The sequence below is a fragment of the Halichoerus grypus genome, chromosome 2 (assembly GCF_964656455.1).
Source record: "Halichoerus grypus chromosome 2, mHalGry1.hap1.1, whole genome shotgun sequence".
Lineage (NCBI taxonomy): Eukaryota > Metazoa > Chordata > Mammalia > Carnivora > Phocidae > Halichoerus > Halichoerus grypus.
The window spans coordinates 30,956,098-30,971,055 of NC_135713.1; the positions used below are offsets into that span (position 1 = coordinate 30,956,098).

At 39.7% G+C, this 14,958-nt stretch overlaps 1 pseudogene; it reads right to left on the reverse strand.

Annotated features, from left to right (window-relative positions):
* Nucleotides 1-879: 879 nt before the first annotated feature.
* Nucleotides 880-2,254, reverse strand: LOC118547539 (cilia- and flagella-associated protein 53 pseudogene; annotated as a pseudogene).
* Between the last annotated feature and the right edge of the window lie 12,704 nt (nucleotides 2,255-14,958).

Genomic DNA, 14,958 nt, shown 5'->3' on the forward strand with positions numbered 1-14,958 from the left:
CGCGGAGTCAGGCTACTAATTACCTTCTGACAATATGGCAGAGGGAGAATCATGTTTCCAGGCCACAGCTGATTGCAGGTAACTGAAACGGGAAAGTGAAACCGTGGATAAGGGGGGAGGGGTAACATCTATAAACAGTTTTCCGTATATTTCGAGAACATGTAGGCTCAGGACAGGTGCTCAACTCCCTTCTCCTCTCAAGGTCCTCAATGGGCCCTTGAGGAGTTGGTTTGTAGAAGTTTGGGGCAGGGGGAGGCAGGGAAATATTAGCCAACTGTAGTCAGGAAGGGGAGGGTGACCCACCTGCAAAGCAAAGATTGAGTGCTTCTGGAGACAGCCTGGGGACAACCAGGTGACTTTCCTTGTAAGGCTCCAGGGCAGGGGACCTGAAAAACCCTCGACCTGAGCAGAGACTAACTGATTTGGGGAAGCCTGGTGCAAAACCCTGTGACACTGTGATGTTGGAGAAGCTCAGCCAGCTCCCAGGCGTGTCACCTCAGTGACCCTAGAAAGGGCTGCCACAGTCCACAGTTGTTCAGAGGAGGCCTGATTTGCTGAGCCAGACTGTTCCCCTCAGGTGCTGACTGTCTTCGCCTCGAGATCAGGGAAAAGCCCAGGAACCTAGTAGCTTCTCTCCCCATCCATTCATTCCAGGATCACAGTTTGTTGGCCTGGTGACACCAGCCTCCAGGAGTAGGAAAGCATATTTTCTTCCTCTGTCTGCTAAGCAATAGATGGGCCGGTTCTAAAGAATCTTCCTCCTAATAACATGCTGGCTGTGGGTCTGCAAGGGTGGTCATAAACTTGAAGAGGCTATTGGAATACTGTACTTTGTTTCTTTTCTAAAGGAACATAGAAGCATACTGTAGTAAAAACTATTTAAAGACTGAAAAAACTATATTGATGTGTATGAGACTCTGCTGGAAGGTTATTAGGGCATCCTCTCTGCATGGGACGCATGTTTCCAGACAACACTTGATGGGTGGTCTAGATCTGGATCTTCTCCTGGCAAACCTTCTTTTACTGCTACCTCTGCTTCGAACTCTTGGCATTCTCTTTCCTCCTCTGCTTCCTGGGCCAGCTGCTAGCACGACGTGTGCGTCTGCAGATGTCTGCTGTACTCCTGAGCCAAACCTCAGCATCTTGCAAAATTCTCCTGTTCGCTGTTAAGCTCTTTAAGACCTTCATTTATATGATCCTACTCCATAGCACATTCTTCCTGTTCTTTTGCCTTTCTTTGCAACCTTTCTTGAACTTGAACTTTTCTTATACACATGACCTCATTTACAAGTTGGCTCTTTGCTTTCTTCTCAGGTCTCAGCTCCCTGTCTTTCTCAGCCAACTTCTTTCCTTCTCTTCCTCTATTATTTGGTCCAACTTTTTCTCCTGAGTTTTCTCCTCCTCGTGTTGCTGTGCCATTACTCATGAGATATCTTCTGTTTTCTTCTCATATCTTCTCTTTTGTGCTTCTTCTTTTCTTTAATCACCCTCTTCCTCTAAGCCTTGAAGGGCTCTTTGCATGAGCTTCGTGTTCAAGTCCTGCTCTGTTCTATATTCCTGCTGAATCTGTTCTACCTTCTCTTGGAGGGCTTTTTTGCAAAGGGTCCTAATTTCCTGCTTTATCTACTGTTTCTTTAGATTATTCTGTTTATGCTCAAGTTTAGCCTTGTACTGTCCATTTACCACAAGGTGCACCTCCTCTTCCCTCAGCTACTGCACCGCCTGCCTTTGTACCTTGATGTTGGTGACCTGGGCTTCCAGCCCCGGGTGTGTTCTCCAGCAATTTCTGTCTCCTTGTTTCTTGAGCTTCTCATTTCTCCTTGGCCCATCGATCTTCTTCCCAGAGTTCTAAGAGCATCTGTTCCTTCACAATCTCTGCCTCTTCAGTTCCTCATGAAACTGGCCTGTGCTTTCTGCCCCTCACGCCTTGTGAGGGACACAGAGCACTCTGCATGGAGCTCTTCCCTGTGCTCCCTGAAGAGCTGTCCTGCTTTTCAGCCACAAAATTCTACCTTTATTTTTCTTTCTTCTCCTTCAGTAATCTGGTGTCCCTCTCATTCTATTTTTTTTCTTTTTCCTCCTCAATTGTTTCTTCTTTTGACTGCATTTCAGTAAAATACTCATTTTCTTCTGATTCTAACAGTTCACATAGCTTATTTCATCTTGCGTCAGTGTTGAGGTACTACTGTACTTTTAATAAGTGTTGATAGACAGAGAGCCATTCCTCTGAAAAATTAGGATAGGTGAACTTCATCAAGTTGGATTCTGGACTCAGTGGTATAAGTGGGGACAACTTAAAAGATAAAAATAATAGTCCGGTGATGGGTATTAAAGAGGGCACGTTCTGCACGGAGCACTGGGTGTTATACGCAAACAATGAATCATGGAACACTACATCAAAAACTAATGATGTACTGTATGGTGACTAACATAACATAATAAAAAAAAGGAAAAAAATAATAAAATAAATTTGAAGCAAAAAATGTGTATATAATTAAAAAGAAAGATTGTGAACACCACTATAAACACTGCTGGTTATTGAGTTGGCAATGACCCAAAATGTTAGCTTAAAGAAGCACATCAAGATACAGAAAAAGAAAAGAAAAGAAATGGAAACTAGGAACAAAAAGAGGCAGGTAGGATAAACCAATGAAATAAATTATTCCAAATAATAAGACTTTCAGTAGGAGAGAAAGGAAAAGAGGAATAACAGAAACCAAAGAATTAATGGAAGAAATCCCCTTGAGTTGGATGAAGACTTCAGTTTTTAGATAATAAAGACCATCTGAGTGCTGGAAGATTTTATTGAAAAAAGAAACACTCTTGGCCATGTCCTGGACAAATGAATAAACTTGTGGGATTAGGAGCACTCCTTATTTAGCTTTCAGACATAGAAACAGGGTTACAAAGTGATTGATAACACTATTGGTCTTCTTTGCAACACACTAAGACAGAAGACAGTGAAACAACACTATGGACTTTGGAGTGAAAAGTGCTGTGATCATAGAATCTTGTTTTCAAGATCCTATTTATGACTTGAGGTGGGGGCGGGGTGTGCAACATTTTTAGAAATATAAGAACAAGTAAACTGTCCCTGTATCACCTCTGGAAGTGTTACTATAAAAATTTCAACCAAAATTGGACCAGAGTATTGATTTTAAGTTGAGAAAGAAATAAGTAATGAATCACGTATAGTGATTATTAATTCTTAGAGATTTCTGATAATTCATAAGAAAACACTCCTACCTCTAAATAAAATCTAAGACAGGCTTCATACTGGTCATTCTCAGATAATAACATTCTCTAGTCACTTTTTTTTTTTACCAGAATAGTTTCATTCAGTAATTAAAATATCAATCCATGGAAGAGTTAAACTTCTGAATTCCATTCTGAATTAAAGCTTCTTTCCTTCCCCTGCTTGGAATTATCTGACAAAGACTTTAAAGTACCTATTATAGAAAATGCTTGAATGAGCAATTGTGAACATTCTTGAAACAAATATTAAAATTGAAAGTATCAAGAAAGAAATAGAAAACATGAAGAAGAACCAAATGGAAATTTTAGATGTAGGATACAGTGTCCAAAATTAAAAAGGAAAACTCACTGAGTAGACTCAACAGTAGAATAGATGACAGAAGAACCATAAACTTGAATAGAGAGAAATATAAAGAAATTATTCAACCTTAATAATAGAGAGAAAAAAAATTTAAAAAAAGAAAAAAGAACCTCAGGGAATAACCACACTACATGAAGGTCTAATGTTCATGTAATTGGGGTTACAGAAGGGAAGGAAAATGTATGGCTGTGGAAAAAACTTGAAAAATAATGACTGAAAACTTCCTCAATATAATAAAAAGATAAACCTACAGATTTAAGAACCTGAGTGAACTCCACTTGTCAAAACTCATCAAATTGTCCTGTCAGAATTGATGAATTTTACTGTATGTAAATTATACTTCAAAAAATTGAAATCATTTTTAAATAGCTAATAAAAATTTGTTATTTAATAATACTCATTGTAAACCTGCTATAGGTGGGATTCACTGCTACCTGTTGGAGTTATTACGTGACAATAATTCATATCTCTAACAACCTGATTGATACTAGCTAATAATTGTTAGGTGCTTAACATATAGCAGGTCCTGCTTTGCATGATTTTAGAGTTTTTGCTAATTTAATCTTCCTAACAACCCTGTGAAGGAAATATTGTCATCTCTACTTGACAGAGGAGGAAGCTGATTATGAAAATATTAATTAGTAGCTAGTAAGTGGCAAATTCACATTTTGAAACATGCAGTTTGACTTTAGAGACCAGATTCTTAATCACTACTGAGTATGGAGAGACAAACCCAGGCAATGTTTCATGCCAATACAATGCAATATGTTTAGTCTCCCAAATAATGGGATTATATTGTTATTATATGCCAATAATAAGATACATCAAATCAGGGGCAATAAGAGTAGGCTTGGGAATACTTCACTGGAAAAGGAAATTCCAGTTCTGAGTCTCAAAGATTGTGATAAATGTGAATTCTGACGTAGAATCAGAAAATATGAATTTCTGGAAGTCACCTGATATTAGATAAGATGCTTTATTTCTCCATAAAGACAATCAATTTCACTCTTGGGCTCACTAGGATACTCTCAGTAATAAAGGGTAAATGCTCATAGTCTGATATACGTAAAGGTCATGCTAATTTAATTGTAATTTTGTGTGCTTTAAATAGAAGCTAATTCTTGGGGTGCCTGGGTGGCTCAGTTGGTCAAATGTCTGACTCTTGATTTTGGCTCAGGTCATGATCTCAGGGTTGTGAGATTGAGGCCTATATCTGACTCCGCACTGGGCATGGAACCTGCTTAACATTCTCTCTCTCCCTCTCCCCCTGCTCTTCTTGCCCCCCATTCTAAAAAAAAAAGAAAAAAAAAAGCTAATTTATATGAAACTCAAATTAGACATTAAAAGCCGTATTTAGAGATAATGTTTGAAAACTGAAGTCAAGGCTTTCATACTTGGAAAAAAAATTGCTTCAAATGTACTCTAATAATTCCAGCAGATGGCAATGTAACCATTGTTAAAAATTTGTTTCACCATCCAGCTGAAAAAAAAAAAAGGCAAATAAAAACAATATCCTTTCTGTTTTATTTCTGTTTTATTCTGTTTTTGCTTTGTTTCCCCCTTCTCTGTGTTGAATCCCTTAGGTTTCTAGAACAGTCATTCTACACAAGAATTTGTAAGGTTAAAGCCCGCTAACACTAACTATGAAGGTCTGCAAATGCTAAACTAGACATTGATCTTTATTGTGTAGAAAACAGAATAAGCGTAGATGGCTTTTGAGTCAGGAGTGACATGGTCAGAATTGTGCATTGAGAAAATCACTGACAGGGAAAGGATGAGTGGAAGGATGTGGAAAGGCAGGGTGAATGTTCGAGGGGTCTAGAACAGAGATAATGGGACGTTGGCCTGAGTGTGGTAGTAAAAACAAAATTTAGATGAGGAATCACTGCAGACACAGAGGTGAGAAAACTGAGTGAATGATTGGATGTTAGAAATTCAAAAGAAGAGCTAAAGATAACTCTTGTGTTTTAACCCTGGTTGGGTGGAAGCTGACTAGAAGGAGAAGGAACAGGTTTGGACAAAGGGAGTTTGTTGAAGTTCCACGATGATGATTCAACTTAGCAGTTGACCAGTGGGTCTGCTGCTTAGATGAGGAGTAAAATTTAAGATATAGAAACAGAAGTGGTGAGTATTTGCAGCCACAGGAGTGGATGAGACAGTCTGAGAGAGAAGAAGCCCGAGGTCCTAGGAACCTTCTGGCGAATGCTTGCATTTGGGAGAAAATGATGATATGATTAAGTTTAGCAGGATTTTCAGGTGAACATGATGTCTTCGGAACCCATCAACACGGATGAATGGAACAAAAGTAACATATATCAAAAACTTTGACGAGATTGTTTGAAAAGAGGCCAATGGACTTTGAGAAACAGTTAAAACAAACTGATAGGGGCAGAAAGATTATTATGAGAAAGGAGTGAACATAATATGGAAGAATGTACAATCTCTTTTGAGAAGTTTGACCATAACGGGAAGGAAAGAAATGGCTCCATAGGTTGACTAGACATTGAGAACAAGTGGAAATTTTTATACAAGAAATACTTCAGCATTGTTGTGTCTGACGTGAAGGAGACATTTGAAATTATACTAAAGTTGTTTTCCTTTTTTTTCTTAAATGACATCTAGATAATTTAATGAAACAGCTTAACTTCATTTTACTAGAAATTTGTGGATGTAAGAAAAAATTGAAAATACAATTTGAAAGTGAATGTTGCAACATGTTTCTCATTATTTATTATTTATCCAGTGTCTGCTTGGCTCCTCTCTGTTGCTGATGTCTGAAGCTTTGAGACTATGAAAGTTAGTCATGCTAATCAAGTCTGTCCCCAGTGCCCAGAGATCTGACACTGTGGCAGGTGATAGCTCTGCAGGGTCTGCTATAGCGTCAACCAAGCGTTTAGCATCAGAGAAAACTCTGAAGCCCATCTCTCTGTTACAATATGTGAGCATGTTCCCTTGTCCACGTTTTTTATTCTATCCTTTCCGGTTTTTTTCTCTAAGGAAAAGAAAAGATCAGTTGGCAATGCTTGATCTTGCTTGCAGAATTGCTGAGTTTGCTTCTTGCCACTAGAACTTTGGTGTCACAGTTTGTGAAAAGGAATCTTCAGAAGCTGCCGGTTGAATTTGTCTGAGGAAAAAAAATGGTATGACCTTGAATTGCAAACAACCGAGTCTGCCATTGAATATGATAAACATACTGGTTTCAGTAAAAACTCATAGCAAGATAGAATTTTCAAACACAGAGGCAATGGAAAGTGGGATAAAGCCAGGAAGAAGATGGGAGAAAATTGTCCAGGAAAGTTGTCTTTTCTTTACAGCACAGATAAACAGTTTGCTTATCAATTCCTAAACCCTTCTCTCTGCTCTTAATTCTTTGAAACCCTGTACCATTTCTGTCGACAGTCCCATCAAGTGAAAGATGAAATTACTCCCTACTGCTAGGTATCCCATCTCCCATGCAGACATGTTTGGAGGGCTGGCAGATGAGGGTCCCCCACAGGAGCTGGATAACATAAACTTTCATGCACTTCAGAACCCAGTCACAGATAAAGTGAAGAAATGGACTTTTTCTTAGATCTGTAATCTTAGATCTGTAACAATCAGGGATGGTATTTTAACTCTGAGTTTTACAAACCAGAATTTATTTTTAACAGGGAAGACTCCTATTTTGCTCACTCGCTCCTGTTTATATTTTTGCAGAAGCAATTGATTAGGTAAACACTTTATACATCTGTTGTCCTGATCATTGCTTTGAAAACAGTGGGAATCCAAATTCACAGGGTAAACAGATTTTCAGAATAAATTCTCCCTCTTTCAATAAAGCTTGTTTCTTTAGGTTGGATTTTAAGATCCTGAAGGACAGGAACTTGTTCCTTTTTTTGGTCATAAGGTTTATTATTTATTTATTTATTTATTTATTTATTTATTTATTTATTTTTCATTCATTCATTTAAATTCCAGTGTAGTTAACATAGAGTGTTATATTAGTTTCAAGTATACAATACAGTGATTCAATAATTCCATCTATTACCCAGTGCTCATCAAGATATGCTCACAAGATATAAAGTGTATTTTAAAAGCACTATCTGTTTAACACTTTTAAATTCTGACAGTCCCACTTTTGGTTTCCTAGTCAACAGCCATTCCCCACTTTTGTGCCAACAAAACCCTAATTCCATTCACCTATCTGGTAGCAAGGACTCTAGGAAGAAAGGGGAGGTCTTACCCCAGCCCAAGGGATGAATAGTGATTATTTTAAACCAATTTGGACCCTTCTACCTCCTCACTTATGATTGGCTTGGAGTGGGAGGTGGGAGCCAGTTCTGACCAATGAGATATGAAGGGAAGTCTGTTGGGAGTTTTAGGGAGATTTTTCTTCCTAGTATAAAGAGGGAAACACAGGAGAAGAGGCCCTTCCCTCCTAGTTTTCAATACAGTTGTGTGAGGACACGATGTTTCTAACTATCCCTAACTCGTGGGGAATCCAGCGGAACTAGAGAAAGCTGAAGTAGAAGGATAATATTGTTTAGTTCTGAATTCACCAATGCTGGCAATTATTTCTGGGCCTCTGGTCATGAGAGATAATAAATACACTCATAATATTCGCCACATTTAGTTAGATATTTTGTACCTTGTAGTCAAAAACATTCTAACTGAGGTAGCAATTAAAAAAAATCTCTCACATTATCTCACTGATTCTGCTAATGATCTTGTGAGGCAGGTGTTATCTGGAGTCCACGGAAGACACCGAGACTCAGAATGTTGAAGTCAAGTGACGAACATCACAGAACTAGTAGGGAGCCGACCTAACATTGAAATCATAACTTTGGATGACCACTCACATGTTCTTTGTAATGCACTTTACTGTTGAACTTGGGCCAAATAAGGTCTGGTAAATTTTGCTGTAGTGGATGAGGCTGAAATCTTGGGGACATTTCCTTATCCCCAGGTAGGTTCTCCTAAACTTTCAGGTCTGCTGAAGCCTGGACTCTTCCTGAAACCTTGGGAGGGGGGACCCATTGTCAGTGTGCCCTGACATAAAGATTTGGAAGGAAATTTTTTTTCCACATTTGTTCTATTATCCTCTTCCCTTCTACTGATTTATACTGAAAACCCAGTCTGTTCTTATTTCTAATGAAATGCCCCTGTTCAGAGAACCTCAGAGTGATTTGAGAAGTTAGGTGGAGTACAACCTCACAGAACCTTGCCCTTTCTCTCTCTGATCTCTCATCTTAGTTGGACACGGAAACATATGATTCTCATTTCCACTTACATTTCCATAGGAGGGACTGGTTTTCTCTACTTCATCCTGGCTATGACTTAGACCCGTGACCATCCCTGGATCCTACCATGCCCATTTCTGCACATTTTAAACTACAAATGCCTAGCACTAAAGCCCTGTCACCCCTGCCTAATAAACTACTTTTGAGAGTAGATCTGACTATTATCACTCTGTCTTAACATGGACTCCTCAGAAAATGACACCGGAGGCAAAAACTTACAAACTAATGTGTTACTGGGGGTTCAGTCCCAGGGAAACCAGAGTGAAGGACAGTGGGTGCATTACTGATCTGGCTATAGCTTTGTAAAAAAACACAACGGTTTGCTCACTTTGCAGAACATCTTTAGAAAAGTTGTATAGACCTACTGTGTATCAGAACTGCCCATAGAGGAACAAGGGTGAGTAATGTATCTGCTGGATTTTCTTCATCTTCTGTTGTACATTGGTCTGAGTTCACCCCTCATGGGAATAACTCCCTTTCACTTCCAGGTTGTATTACCAGGCCTATCCAGGCAGGCTTAGGGGGACCAGAGCCTCTACAAATCCAGTAAGGCTGGCTTAGGTTAATGTCCTACATGGGGTCTATGCTAGTGATTCTGCTGGCATTTGGCTGTCTCTGGGGCCACTCTTGCTAGACAGAAATCAATGCAAGTGGTCAAGTGTGGGCATGGGAGTCTGGTGAGTGAGGCTCACTGGGTGATACAGAAAGAAACTTGGTCCAAACCCAATCTGTGTTCCCAACAAACTGAAAAGAGATCTCTTTCTTTTTTCTTCAGATTTCCTCACTTCGAAGGGGTTGGATCTCTGCGAGGGGTTGGTATCCTCACTCCTGTTTCATCATGCTTACCTGTTCCTCCACAGCTGTAGGTAGATGGACCAGTGCTTATTTTCATGGATGAATAAAGTCAGCAATCCCGATCCACCCCAAGAATATGCAAATTATAACATCCTATTTTGTGTGTCTTCACTGTTTTGAACATTCTTTAACTGTAAGAGAATGAATTCACTTTTACAATCTGAGATCCTCTTGATTTCAGCTAATTTGTGTTACTACAATCATTAACACTTTATCAGAACAAAACATAAATTTAAACGTGTTTTGCCTTGTACAGTGTTTTGTTGGGTGGGTTGAAATTTTTATTTTCTTTATTGCTTTCATAAGACATACATAAACTGATGAGTTTGAATTATACACTTCCAACAGGGACAGAAAGTACTAGATTAGTTCAAGGGGAAGGAGATGAGGTAGAAGATGTAATTCAGATCATTAAAAAATGGTTGTTTTAGTTCTGGGACAGATTTTTGAATTGTATTTTTTCTTCTTGACTAAATTTTCCTATGTTTGTAGACACTTCTAACAAAAGATTTATCTTCTTTCGAGAATAAGCCAATGCTTCCACCAATGGAATTTCTTCTGTGTAAAAATCTCTCAGCAATGTATTTGGAAACTCGTGTCTGTAAGGGCATATTTGAAGACACAAGTCTGACCTCACTCCAAATGTCAGCAGCAATACTCAAGCTGCAGTCCTGCTAGTGCTTGTCACCAACAAATGCCATTTAACCAATGCTTCTTGGTGGAAAGTATCACAGGTGCCTCAGGAAGCCCAGGAAGCCCCCTCTCTGTGGTGAGGACAAGGCCTCAGTCTCATCGGGCTATATTTGCATTTCAACTGCATATTGCGATGTATCGGCCAGGCCCTGCTTCTCATGGCATGTCTGTGATGGAGCTGGAGCATTTCAGCCGCCCCCATAACCACAGCCCTGGAGTGATTTATGATTCTGGTGAAGCGCTCTGAGTTTTGGTCAACACTGCTAAGATAAAACAGCATTTGAAGAAGAGTGGCTGCTAGGGGAAAAAGTCAGCTAGACCTACTTTCGTCTGGTCTCAGGAATTCAGCTGGATAGGGATCAAACCATTCTGAACACCTACGAACTCAACAGGAGATCGAAGAAAAGAATAGCAACAACTCTCTGAACAGAAAAGCGACCACTTTCTGGAAGGTAGGACGTGCAGAGAAGTGAATCCCAGGTAATATTCAGGAGGATAGACGGTGGGGGAGGGGCCTCTGTCAGCCGCTTCTGGCAAGTGATAGAGCCATGAAGTACAAAATCGGAACTTTTAGAAGTCTGCTTCGCTGAGGGACATCACTCTGGTGGCTAAGTGGGGGGTGGAACCCTCGTGGGACAGTGTGGTCTCAGGCCCCTCGGGGTCACAGAAAGACCGGGGGTGCCTGAGTGCAACAGAGCTCCCAGGTATCGAGCGGGGAAGCCACTGCAGAGACGGAGCCGAGGCGCGGGCTCTCAGCTCGGGGTTGTCATAGACCGTGATCTGCAGCACAGTCGGGCCACTGCTCCTCCAGCAGGGACCCAAGAAGCAGCAGATCCGGGGAGACTCCCCTTCCTCCCCCAGGAGGAGTGGCATGGGAGCGCACCGCAGGGATCTGCTGGGTTTGGAGACTCCACACGGGGTCGGGTGCCGGAGATAGAAATGCTCGGTCACAGGCCAGGTGAGCATGGAGTGCGGCCGGAGATGGGGGAGACGGGAGTGACTGACTGCTTTTCTCTGGGGGCTCACTGAGGAGCGGGGCCCCGAGTTCTCGGCTCCTCCAGGGTGGATTGGGAGGCCGCCATTTTCACTCTCCGCCTCCAAAGCTGCACGGAAAGCTTGCTGGGAACAAAAGCTCCCGATAGCAAACCTGAGCAGATTACTTAGCCCCTACCGGGCAAGGGCGGGGCAATTCCGCCTCCGGCAAAGACATTTGGGAACCACGGCAACAGGCCCCTCCCCCAGAAGATCAGTGAGAACAGCCAGCCAAGACCAAGTTTACCAATCAATGAGGACAGCAGAACTCCAGCGCTAGGGGAATACTGCACATAGAAGTCATAGCTTTTTTCCCCATGATTCTTTAGTCTTTCATAGTTAATTTTTTTAATTTTCTTTTTTTCTTTTTCTTTTTTTTTAAATTTTTCTTTTTCCCTTTTTCAACCAACGTCTTATCAATCCCTTTTTTAAAAATCTTTTTTATTTTTCATTTTTAGAGTCATATTCTATCCCTTCATAGTAGTTAACCTTATTTTTGGTATATATATATAAGTTGTTCTCTCTTTAAAATTTTGGGATACAGTTTCTTCTAACAGACCAAAATATACCCTAAATCTCTAGTGTATGGCTTTGTTCTAGTCTCCTGCCTGATCACATTCTCTCCCTTTTTTTTTTTTAATTTCTCTTCTTTCTTTTTTCAACCAAATTCTTATCTTATCAATTCCTTTTATAAAATCTTTTATAATTTTCATCTTTACAGTCATATTCCATCCCTTCATCATATTTACACTTATTTTTGTACATATATAAGCTTTTCTTTCTTTAAAATTTTGGGAGGCAGTTTCTTCTAACAGACCAAAATACGCCCAAAATCTAGTGTGTGGCACTGATCTATTCACCAGCCTGTTCATATTTAATCATATTCTTTGTTTTTTTAATATCTTTTTCTTTTTCTTTTCATTTTTCTTTCTTTCCCTTTCTTTTCCCCCAGTTTCAGGTCTCTTCTGATTTGTTTAGTGTATATTTTTCTGGGGTCATTGTTACCCTGTTAGCATTTTGTTCTCTCATTCATCTATTCTCTGGACAAAATGACAAGACAAAAAAATCACCTCAAAAAAAAAAAAAAAAACAAGAGGCAGTACCGACTGCCAGGGACCTAATCAAAATGGACATTAGTAAGATGCCAGAACTAGAGTTCAGAGTGATGATTATAAAGACACTAGATGGGCTTGAAAAAAGCATGGAAGATATTAGAGAAACCTTTTCTGGAGAAATAAAAGACTAAAATCTAACCAAGTCGAAATCAAAAAGGCTATTAATGAGATGCAATAAAAAAATGGAGGCTCTAATTGCTAGGATAGATGAGGCAGAAGAGAAAATCAGTGATATAGAAGACCAAATGATGGAAAATAAAGAAGCTGAGAAAAAGAGAGATAAACAACTACTGGATGACGAGGGCAGAATTTGAGAGATAAGTGACACTATAAGGTGAAACAATATTAGAATAATTGGGATCCCAGAAGAAGAAGAAAGAGAGAGAGGGGCAGAAGGCATATTGGAGCAAATTATAGCAGAGAACTTTCCTAATTTGGGGAAGGAAACAGGCTTCAAAATCCAGGAAGCACAAAGAACCCCTCTCAAAATCAATAAAATAAGTCAACACCCTGACATCTAATAGTAAAACTTACGAGTCTCAGAGACAAAGAGAAAATCCTGAAAGCAGCTCGGGACAAGAGATATGTAACCTACAATGGTAGAAACATTAGATTGGCAACAGACCTATCCACAGAGACCTGGCAGGCCAGAAAGGACTGGCAGGATATATTCAGAGCACTAAATGAGAAAAATATACAGCCAAGAATACTATATCCAGCTAGGCTGTCATTGAAAGTAGAAGGAGAGATAAAAAGCTTCCAGGACAAACAAAAACTAAAGGAATTTGCAAACACGAAACCAGCCCTACAAGAAATATTGAAAAGGGTCCTCTAAGCAAAGAGAGAGCCTAAAAGCAACATAGACCAGAAAGGAACACAGACAATATACAGTAACAGTCACCTCACAGGCAATACAATGGCACTAAATTCCTATCTTTCAATAGTTACCCTGAATGTAAATGGACTAAATGCCCCAGTGAAAAGACACAGGCTATCACATCGGATTAAAAAACAAGACCCATCGATATGCTGTCTGCAAGAGACTCATTTTAGACCCAAAGACACCTCCAGATTGAAAGTGAGGGGGTGGAAAACCATTTACCATGCTAATGGACACCAAAAGAAAGCTGGGTGGCAATCCTTATATCAGAAAAATTAGATTTTAAACCAAAGACTGTAATAAGAGATGAGGAAGGACACTATAGCCTACTTAAAGGGTCTATCCAACAAGAAGATCTAACAATTGTAAATATCTATGCCCCTAACATGGGAGCAGCCAATTATATAAGGCAATTAATAACAAAAGCAAAGAAACACATCGACAACAATACAATAATAGTAGGGGCTTTAACGCCCCCCTCGCTGAAATGGACAGATCATCTAAGCAAAAGATCAACAAGGAAATAAAGACTTTAAATGACACACTGGACCAAATGGACTTCACAGACATATTCAGAACATTCCATCCCAAAGCAACGGAATACACATTCTTCTCTAGTGCCCATGGAACATTCTCCAGAATAGATCACATCCTAGGTCACAAAACAGGTCTCAACCAGTACCAAAAGATTGGGATCATTCCCTGTGTATTTTTGGACCACAGTGCTTTGAAACTAGAACTCAATCACAAGAGGAAAGTTGGAAAGAACTCAAATACATGGAGGCTAAAGAGCATCCTACTAAAGAATGAATGGGTCAACCAGGAAATTAAAGAAGAATTAAAAAAATTCATGGAAACCAATGAAATGAAAACACAACTGTTCAAAATCTTTGGGACGCAGCAAAGGCAGTCCTAAGAGGAAAGTATATAGCAATACAAGCCTTTCTCAAGAAACAAGAAAGGTCTCAAATACACAACCTAATCCTACACCTAAAGGAGCTGGAGAAAGAACAACAAATAAAACCTAAACCCAGCAGGAGAAGAGAAATAATAAAGATCAGAGCAGAAATCAATGAAATAGAAACCAAAAGAACAGTAGAACAGATCAAAGAAACTAGGAGCTGCTTCTTTGAAAGAATTAATAAGATTGATAAACCCCTGGCCAGACTTATCAAAAAGAAAAGAGAAATGACCCAAATCAACAAAATCATGAATGAAAGAGGAGAGATCACAAGCAACACCAAAGAAATACAAACAATTATAAGAACATATTATGAGCAACTCTATGCCAGCAAATTAGATAGTCTGGAAGAAATGGATGCATTCCTAGAGATGTATCAACTACCAAAACTGAACCAGGAAGAAATAGAAAACCTGAACAGACCTATAACCACTAAGGAAATTGAAGCAGTCATCAAAAATCTCCCAACAAACAAGAGCCCAGGGCCAGACGGCTTCCCAGGGGAATTCTACCAAACATTTCAAGAA